Here is a 10,107-nt window from a genome sequence, read left to right on the forward strand (position 1 = left end):
ATTATGAGAGGTTCCCACCATCCCTGTACTGAGTTCCCGGGTCTGTACACCCGCTGTGCCCATTATGAGGGGTTCCCACCATCCCTGTGCTGAGTTCCCGGGTCTGTACACCCGCTGTGCCCATTATGAGGGGTTCCCACCATCCCTGTGCTGAGTTCCCGGGTCTGTACACCCGCTGTGCCCATTATGAGGGGTTCCCACCATCCCTGTGCTGAGTTCCCGGGTCTGTACACCCGCTGTGCCCATTATGAGGGGTTCCCACCATCCCTGTGCTGAGTTCCCGGGTCTATACACCCGCTGTGCCCATTATGAGGGGTTCCCACCATCCCTGTGCTGAGTTCCCGGGTCTGTACACCCGCTGTGCCCATTATGAGGGGTTCTCACCATCCCTGTGCTGAGTTCCCGGGTCTGTACACCCGCTGTGCCCATTATGAGGGGTTCCCACCATCCCTGTGCTGAGTTCCCGGGTCTGTACACCCGCTGTGCTCATTATGAGGGGTTCCCACCATCCCTGTGCTGAGTTCCCGGGTCTGTACACCCGCTGTGCCCATTATGAGGGGTTCCCACCATCCCTGTGCTGAGTTCCTGGGTCTGTACACCCGCTGTGCCCATTATGAGGGGTTCTCACCATCCCTGTGCTGAGTTCCCGGGTCTGTACACCCGCTGTGCCCATTATGAGGTGTTCCCACCATCCCTGTGCTGAGTTCCCGGGTCTATACACCCGCTGTGCCCATTATGAGGGGTTCTCACCATCCCTGTGCTGAGTTCCCGGGTCTGTACACCCGCTGTGCCCATTATGACGGGTTCCCACCATCCCTGTGCTGAGTTCCCGGGTCTATACACCCGCTGTGCCCATTATGAGGGGTTCCCACCATTCCTGTGCTGAGTTCCTGGGTCTGCAAGGGACATGCTGATTGGAGGAGAGAGCAGAGTCACAGGGAGATGAGCTCATCAGTCTGCTGCTTTTGCTTCACTGTCCAGTCACAGGCTGTGAGTGAAAGTGAAACTGTAGCAGAAAAAGTTCAGGACCTCTCCTCTGCCAGACAGGACTGTGCTGCATATAGTAACTCTGGGACTGTAGCGCCATCCGGTGATCTTACAGTTCAGATACAAATTTATGGAAATGTGAAGTCAGATGAAAACTGCGCAAACAGCCGACACGTTTCAGGATTTAAGCCACGCCCCTTCACCCGGGCCTGATAGATAGGAAATGATGGATGAGTCTCAGTAAATCCAAAAAAACCAACCCCGCCCCCCCTCATTATAACAATCTGTATATGAAATATCTGCAACATTGTTTCTTATGCATTGAATCTACTGTATATGGAAACACTTGATCCTGCCAGGAAGTTTCTCATTCCTGTTAGTGGTGGCAACGATCTGCAGGCTCATCTACCCTCTGCAGCGTTGTCACCACTTGTGCGCGTATTCTTATAAATTAAATAATAATAAAAAAAATGTAAAGCCCAACCCCCCCACAAACGCATTCGTAGGTCCCATATGCATTTGTAAAAAGTATTCGCATCACACATGTGAGGTATCGTAACAATCGTTAGAGCGAGAGCAATAATTCTAGCGCTAGACCTCTTCTGTAACTCTAAACTGGTAACCTGTAAACATTTTTAAAACGTCAACCATGGAGATTTTTAAGACATTTTTAAGATTTTTAAGTATCGTAGTTTGTCGCAATTTCCTCAAGCATGCGCAATTTTAATCACTTAAAAACGAGACTCTTTTTGAGATCTGTTGTTTACAAGTTAAAATAATATTTTTTTTTGCTAGAAAATTACTTAGAACCCCCAAACTTTATATATATATATATATATATATATATATATATATATATATATATATATTTTTTTTTTTTTTTTTTTTCAAATGCCCTAGGGAATAAAATGGCGGTCATTGCAATACTTTATGTCACACCGTATTTGGGCAGCAGTCTTACAAGCACAATTTTTTTGGAAAAAATACACTTTTTTAAATTAAAAAAATAAGGTAACTGTAAAGTTAGCCAATTTTTTTCTATATTGTGAAAGATAATGTTATGCCGAGTAAATCGATACCCAAAATGTCACGCTTCAAAATTGCACCCGCTCGTGGAATGGTGACAAACTTTGCCACTTAAAAATCTCCATAGGCGACGTTTAAAAATTGGGACAGGCTACGAGTTTTGAATTACAGAGGAGGTCTAAGTCTAGAATTATCGCTCTCGCTCTAATGATCGCGACGATACCTCACATGTGTGGTTTGAACACCGTTTTCATATGCGCGACTTACGTATGCGTTCGCTTCTGCGCCGAGCACGGCGGGACGGAGGGGCTTTACATTTTTTTTTCTTATTTATTTTACATTTTATTTAATTTTTTTACACTGTCCATTTAAAAAAAAATTATTTGGGTCACTTTTATTCCTATTACAAGGAATGTAAACATCCCTTGTAATAGAAAAGAAGCATGACAGGTCCTCTTTAATGTGAGATCTGGGGTGGTCAAAAAGACTTCAGATTTTACATTTACACTTAAATGCAATAAAAAAAACAAAAAAAAGTCTTTTTATTTTTCAATACATTTTTTTTTCCCCTTTAAGACCATTGGGTGGAAGTGACGTTTTGACGTCGCATCCATCATCCAGTGGTATGGAGCCGAGCGGGGGCCATCTTTCCCTCACTCGACTTCCAGCCTCACAGGGGAAAGGACCCGATCGTCTCCGCCTCTACCGACAGCTCCGGTAAGCAGTGGAGATGTCCCACCCCCCCGGATTAAAAGTGATTTTGCGGCGAATCCGCCGCAGAGACCACTTTTATCGGAAAGAGGACCGTCCGCCGTTTTTAAAAATACCGGCGTTATCTGCTGCCGGTATTGGGGTTTGGGGGTTCTAAGTTATTTTCTCGCAAACAATACAGATTTTTTACATGTAGCAGAGAAATGTCAGAATTTGCTGGGTGGGAAGTAGTTAAAAACAGATGAAATGCAGCAGTACTGACCTCCGCCACGAAGAGAAATATTTATAGTAACGGTGGAGTTCTGTAGTTTTGTTTTCTTATATTATTATTATTTGCTCTGCAACCAAGATCAGGAAAATCCTTCCACATAACCAGTGTCATTTCCCCTTTAAGAGGAGGAATATGGAGACGTGACGAGGAATGCGGAGCTGCGGCAGCTGTTCTGACCCCATCCTCTGAGGGGCGCCAAATCCTGCCGTCAGTTCCTGCAATCCGCGCCTTTGTGACCCCCGGAGCACCATTGGAGGGACAGTGATCAATAATTGTGTAATGAGGCAGAGCGGACAGTGGGGGGCACTGCTGAGACACCCCGATCATAGAGGACACATTCCCACTGATGGGAATTGTTTACAGAAGAATGAGGCAAAAAAAAAAAAATTTATGTTCTCGTCTCCCGGCGTCGCAACTTGTCACACCAATCCAGGCTGCGGACTGCGCTCTGAGCGAATATCGGAAAATCTGTCTCATTTCTGCCCAGTTCCAATATACAGAAGACAGGGGTGAGGAGGAGGAGGACTGGGGGTGAGGAGTGGGAGGACTGGGGTGAGGACAGGGGGTGAGGAGGGGGAGGACTGGGGTGACGACAGGGGGTGAGGAGGGGGAGGACAGGGGGTGAGGAGGGGGAGGACTGGGGTGACGACAGGGGGTGAGGAGGGGGAGGACTGGGGTGACGACAGGGGGTGAGGAGGGGGAGGAATGGGGGTGAGGAGGGGGAGGACTGGGTGTGAGTAGGGAGAGGACTGGGGGTGAGGAGGGGGGGGGGGGACTAGGGTGAGGACAGAGGGGGAGGACTGGAGTGAGGAGGAGAAGGACTAGGTTGAGGACAGGGGATGAGGACTGGGAGGACTGGGATGAGGACAGGGGTTGAGAAGGTTGAGAACAGGGGTGAGTAGGGGGAGGACTGAGGTGAGGACTGGGGTAAGGAGGGGGAGGACTGGGGTGAGGAGGGTGAGGAGGGGGAATAGGATGAGCAATGGTGGGCCTGGAAATCCCTACACTGTTGAAGGGGCTGTGAGCTGCACTCGGCACGGCAACTGAGATGTGACGGCGGTCACAGAAGATCCGAGGGGAGAGCCGACACATACAAGGTCAAATGGCAATAAGCCCGGCCTGGGACCTCCCACCAACAAGTTTCATCATAGAGAATTAGACCTGTGTTCGGTGAAACGCGTTGGTTATTTCCAGGTGGGAAGTTTGTTCTGGAATAATAAACGTTTATGAGCATTCGATGTTACAATGTGCTGCCCGCTGTTACCCCTCTCTGTGATGGAGGACGGAGGTGTAATGGAGGACGGAGGATATGATGGAAGATGGGAGGTGTTACGGAGGATGGGGATGCAATGGAAAACGGAGGATAGGATGGAGGATGTGAGGGAGGATGGTGGTTGTGATGGAAGATGTAATGGAGGACAGAGGTTATGATGGAGAACAGGAGGTGTAATGAAGGATGGGGATGTGATGAAGGATGTGATGGAGGACAGAGGATGTGATGGAGGATGAAGTATGTGACGAAGGATGGAGGATGTAAGGGAGGATGGTGGTTGTGATGGAGGACGAAGGATGTGATGGAAGATGGAGAAGGTAATGGAGGATGAAGGATGTAATGGAGGATGGAAAGTGTGATGGAGGATGTGATGGAGGACAAAGTATGTAATGGAGGATGGAGAGTATGATGGAGGATGAAGGATATGATGGAGGATGAAGGATGTGATGGAAGATGGAGAAGGTAATGAAGGACAAAGGATGTGATGGAGGATGGAGGTTGTGATGGAGGATAAGGAATGTAATGGAGGCATTGGAGGATCTGATGGAGGATGTGATGGAAGATGGAGAAGATGATGGAGGATTTGATGGAGGATGTGTTGGAGAATAAGGAATGTAATGGAGGACAAAGCATGTGATAGAGGACGGAGGATATGATGGAGGACGGAGGATAAGATGGAGGACGGAGGATAAGATGGAGGACGGGAGGTGTAATGGAGGACGGATGAGATGATGGAGGACGGAGGATATGATGGAGGACGGAGGATATGATGGAGGACGGGAGGTGTTACGGAGGATGAGGATGAAATGGAAAACGGAGGATATGATGGATGACAGAGGATGTGATGGAGGATGAAGTATGTGACGGAGGATGTGATGGAGGATGTGAGGGAGGACGGAGGATGTGATGGAGGACGGGAGGTGTTACGGAGGATGGGGATACAATGGAAAACGGAGGATGCGATGGAGTACAGAGGATGTGATGGAGGATGAAGTATGTGATGGAGGATATGAGGGAGGATGGTGGTTGTGATGGAGGATGTGATGGAGGAAGGAAGATTTGAAGGAGGATGTGATGGAGGATGTGATGGAGGATGGAGGATGTGATGGAGGATGTGATGGAGGATGGGGATGCGATGGAAGATGTGATGGAGGATGTGATGGAGGACGGAGGATGTGATGGAGGACGGAGGATGTGATGGAAAACGGAGGATATGATGGAGAACGGGAGGTGTAATGAAGGATGGGGATCTGATGGAGGATGTGATGGAGGATGAGGATGCAATGGAGGATGGAGGATATGATGGAGGATGGAGGATATGATGGATGACAGGAGGTGTAATGGAGGATGGAGGATATGATAGAGAATGGGAGGTGTTACGGAGGATGGGGATGCAATGGAAAACGGAAGATGCGATGGAGGACAGAGGATGTGATGGAGGATGAAGTATGTGATGGAGGATGTGAGGGAGGTTGGTGGTTGTGATGGGGGACGGAGGATGTGATGGAGGAAGGAAGATTTGATGGAGGATGTGATGGAGAATAAGGAATGTAATGGAGGACAAAGGATATGATGGAGGACGGAGGATAGGATGGAGGACGGAGGTGTAATGGAGGAGGGAGGATATGATGGAGGAAGGAGGTGTAATGGAGGAGGGAGGATATGATGGAGGATGGGAGGTGTAATGGAGGATGGAGGATATGATGGAGGACGGGAGGTGTTACGGAGGATGGGGATGCGATGGAAAACGGAGGATGCGATGGAGGACAGAGGATGTGATGGAGGATGAAGTGTGTGATGGAGGATGTGATGGAGGATGGTGGTTGTGATGGAGGACGAAGAATGTGATGGAAGATGTGAAGGAGGATGTGATGGAAGATGGAGAAGGTAATGGAGGATGAAGGATGTAATGGAGGATGGAAAGTGTGATGCAAGATGTGATGGAGGACAAAGTATGTAATGGAGGATGGAGAGTGTGATTGAGGATGAAGGATATGATGGAGGATGAAGGATGTGATGGAAGATGGAGAAAGTAATGAAGGACAAAGGATGTGATGGAGGATGGAGGTTGTGATGGAGGATAAGGAATGTAATGGAGGATCTGATGGAGGATGTGATGGAAGATGGAGAAGATGATGGAGGATGTGATGGAGGATGAAGGATGTGATGGAGGATGTAATGGAGAATAAGGAATGTAATGGAGGACAAAGAATGTGATGAAGGACGGAGGATGTGATGGAAGATGGAGAAGGTGATGGAGGATGTGATGGAGGACGAAGGTTGTGATGAAGGATGGAGGATATGATGGAGGATAAGGAATATGGTGGAAGATGGAGAAGGTGATGGAGGATGAAGGATGTGATGGAGGATGGAGAATGTGATGAAGGATGTGATGGAGGATGAAGGATGTGATAGAAGATGTGATGGAGGATGAAGGATGTGATGGAAGATGGAGAAGGTGATGGAGGATGTGATGGAGGACGAAGGATGTGATGGAGGATGAAGGATGTGATAGAGGAAGGATGAAAGATGTGATGGAAGATGGAGAAGGTGATGGAGGACGAAGGATGTGATGGAGGATGGAGGATGTGATGGAGGATGTGATGGAGGATGGAGATTGTGATGAAGGATGTGATGGAGGATGTGATGGAGGATGAGATGGAGGATGGAGAATGTGATGGAGGATGTGATGGAGGATGAAGGATGTGATGGGGGATAAGGAATGTGATGGAAGATGGAGAAGGTGATGGAGGACGAAGGATGTGATGGAGGATGTGATGGAGGATGAAGGATGTGATGGGGGATAAGGAATGTGATGGAAGATGGAGAAGGTGATGGAGGACGAAGGATGTGATGGAGGATGTGATGGAGGATGAAGGATGTGATGGAAGATGGAGAAGGTGATGGAGGACGAAGGATGTGATGGAGGATGTGATGGAGGATGAAGGATGTGATGGGGGATAAGGAATGTGATGGAAGATGGAGAAGGTGATGGAGAATGTGATGGAGTATGTGATGGAGGCTGAAGGATGTGATGGAGGATGGAGAATGTGATGAAGGATGTGATAGAGGACGAAGGATGTGATGGAGGATAAGGAATGTGATGGAGGATGTGATGGAGGATGTGATGGAGGCATTTGGGGTTGTGAATTTATTTGTAGGCTGATTTTGCCAGTTTTATTTCCACCTCATTCTAAATTGTTACAAATTATATAATAAGTATTTATTTTCTTTTTTTATTTACAAAAAAATAAAATGATTGGAAGACGACACACACGTCTCATCGGTCACTTTGTGAGAATCCCTGCGTCAGACTCCGGCGGTTCGGACAGATCGATGGCTCTCTGGCTCCACCTGCTGGGGAATGAGATATGATGCATGCTGGAAATAACGATTGATTCTACATCATCTAAACTTCACATTACTTCTCACATCGATCACATGTGGTGTGGAGTGGCAGCCTGCTGGGGGTTCTCCCGCCATTTCCAGTGGTGACATTTTCTATGGTTGGACCCACCAACACACAACGAAACACTGATGGCGGTAAATGGGATTTATTAAAAACATCAACAAGCCCCGGAGAAAGGAATCGGTGAACAGGATCGACAATAGTGAATGTAATTACACAATTACATATGGAAGTTGATGATCCAGTTCCTTCCTGATCCCTCAGGAGACAATCAGATATACCCGATCGATCACCCCCCGGTGTTATTACCTATAAATATTACTATATTTTTTAGATTTATGAATACAATCAGCACTTTTGTAAAACAATCTCCTGAGCTGGCCAGAACTATTTATGAGGGAGTCTATTCCACATTTTCACAGCTCTTACTGTAAAGAAGCCTTTGGAGGTGAAATCTCTTTTCCTCCAGGTGTGAAGAGTCCCCCTTGTCCTCTGGCAGTGGGGTGATAAATGTAAACTCTATTTATCCAGGTTTGAGACTTAAGCTGGATGTCAACCAGGGAGAAGAGTTAGTAGGGTGGGATAGAAGTGGCACGAATGCTGGGCGTGGCTAAATTGTTTAAAGGGAGTGGCTTAACACACTATAAAGCGGAGGACATAAAGCAAACAGGGTGCAGGGCCAGGAGTAAGTAACACGCAGAGTGCAGGGGTTAGGAGAGTGTAATGTATAGAGTGCAGGAGGTCAGAAGTACATAACACACAGTACAGGGGTCAGGAGTACATAATGTACAGAGTGCAGGGGTCAGGAGTACATAACATGCAGAGTGAAGGGGTCAGGAGTACATAACACGCAGAGTGCAGGGGTCAGGAGTACATAACACGCAGAGTGCAGGGGTCAGGTGTACATAACACGCAGAGTGAAGGGGTCAGGAGTACATAACACGCAGAGTGAAGAGGTCAGGAGTACATAACACACAAAATGCAGGAGTCACGAGTACATAACACGCAGAGTGAAGGGGTCAGGAGTACATAACACGCAGAGTGAAGGGGTCACAAGTACATAACACGCAGAGTGAAGGGGTCAGGAGTACATAACACGTAGAGTGAAGGGGTCAGGAGTACATAACACGCAGAGTGCAGGGGTCAGGAGTACATAACACGCAGAGTGCAGGGGTCAGGAGTACATAACACGAAGAGTGCAGGGGTCAGGTGTACATAACACGCAGAGTGAAGGGGTCAGGAGTACATAACACGCAGAGTGAAGAGGTCAGGAGTACATAACACACAAAATGCAGGAGTCACGAGTACATAACACGCAGAGTGAAGGGGTCAGGAGTACATAACACGCAGAGTGAAGGGGTCAGGAGTACATAACACGCAGAGTGAAGAGGTCACGAGTACATAACACACAAAATGCAGGAGTCACGAGTACATAACACGCAGAGTGAAGGGGTCAGGAGTACATAACACGCAGAGTGCAGGGGTCAGGTGTACATAACACGCAGAGTGAAGGGGTCAGGAGTACATAACACGCAGAGTGAAGAGGTCACGAGTACATAACACACAAAATGCAGGAGTCACGAGTACATAACACGCAGAGTGAAGGGGTCAGGAGTACATAACACGCAGAGTGCAGGGGTCAGGTGTACATAACACGCAGAGTGAAGGGGTCAGGAGTACATAACACGCAGAGTGAAGGGGTCAGGAGTACATAACACGCAGAGTGCAGGGGTCAGGAGTACATAACACGCAGAGTGCAGGGGTCAGGAGTACATAACACGAAGAGTGCAGGGGTCAGGTGTACATAACACGCAGAGTGAAGGGGTCAGGAGTACATAACACACAGAGTGAAGAGGTCAGGAGTACATAACACACAAAATGCAGGAGTCACGAGTACATAACACGCAGAGTGAAGGGGTCAGGAGTACATAACACGCAGAGTGAAGGGGTCACAAGTACATAACACGCAGAGTGAAGGGGTCAGGAGTACATAACACGCAGAGTGCAGGGGTCAGGAGTACATAACACGCAGAGTGCAGGGGTCAGGTGTACATAACACGCAGAGTGAAGGGGTCAGGAGTACATAACACGCAGAGTGAAGAGGTCAGGAGTACATAACACACAAAATGCAGGAGTCACGAGTACATAACACGCAGAGTGAAGGGGTCAGGAGTACATAACACGCAGAGTGAAGGGGTCACAAGTACATAACACGCAGAGTGAAGGGGTCAGGAGTACATAACACGTAGAGTGCAGAGGTCAGGAGTACATAACACGCAGAGTGCAGGGGTCAGGAGTACATAACACGCAGAGTGAAGGGGTCAGGAGTACATAACACGTAGAGTGCAGAGGTCAGGAGTACATAACACGCAGAGTGAAGGGGTCACAAGTACATAACACGCAGAGTGAAGGGGTCAGGAGTACATAACA

The sequence above is a fragment of the Aquarana catesbeiana genome, linkage group LG07, assembly GCF_042186555.1.
Source record: "Aquarana catesbeiana isolate 2022-GZ linkage group LG07, ASM4218655v1, whole genome shotgun sequence".
Lineage (NCBI taxonomy): Eukaryota > Metazoa > Chordata > Amphibia > Anura > Ranidae > Aquarana > Aquarana catesbeiana.